This window comes from Morone saxatilis, unplaced genomic scaffold (assembly GCF_004916995.1).
Source record: "Morone saxatilis isolate NCDOM2014 unplaced genomic scaffold, NCSU_SB_2.0 Contig12, whole genome shotgun sequence".
In the NCBI taxonomy this organism is placed as follows: domain Eukaryota; kingdom Metazoa; phylum Chordata; class Actinopteri; family Moronidae; genus Morone; species Morone saxatilis.
The window spans coordinates 7,871,216-7,872,108 of record NW_023339674.1 but is presented as its reverse complement, the minus strand read 5'-3'; positions in this window follow the sequence as shown (position 1 = coordinate 7,872,108).

Here is an 893-nt window from a genome sequence, read left to right as displayed (position 1 = left end):
AAAAAAATCTACCAAATAATATGAAATGAGCTGTCGAATTTAATTACGTATCATCAGTCCCTGCCACCTGTTGGTGTTCCTATTCTTATCCTGCCTGAGTGTTGCCTCCGACACCAGCCTCATACGCTCTCATTTGTCTCCCTCTAAAGGTCCTTTCTGATCATGTTTCATTCACCATATCAATCCCCTGTAAACTAATATATTGTGACAGGCCTTTTCATTATTTCATCTCTTTGCAGTTGCCAGATGAAGGGGATTCACTGGCGACGTCATTCCATAGCTGCCTCATCTTCTTCTGACTGCCTAATTAGGTATGTTAAGAACAAATGTCTATAGATTTGAATGTAAGTCAAACAAAGAGAGAGGAAGTTTAATAGACAAAGTGCTGTGCTTGTCCTCTGATAATAGCAGGCTGAGTCTCTTGCATTATTTCCTGTTTTGAACGTATTCCGTTTAGCAGAAACATTTTGCACCCAATCAGAAAGTCACTGAACTTGAAGATGGCAAGAGCAGAACTTGAATGAGACGCAGTGTGTACACCCGCATGCTCTGCATCACCTCTCCCCCTGTGGGTTTCTCTGTTTCAGCCTCTCATCGAGGCTCTTTCAGTTCAGCTTAACTCCTGCTTGAACAGGCTGGCTGATTAAAGCTGCCAAGACAGAAGATGGCCTCCGCTGCTCACAAAGCACAGACACAGTTTTTGGATCCAGAAAAAGAAGCTGACTCTCCCCTCAGCGGTCCTCTCATCCTCCCTGGAGATCCAGTGTGTACGACATCCATCTGTGATAATAAGTGCTTTGTGCCTTGTCGCAGTGATATTACTGCCGTTTGCTGGCAGTCCCTCTGTGGGCCTGTTGGCCTGTTGGGATACTGCTGCTCATGTCTTTGAACCA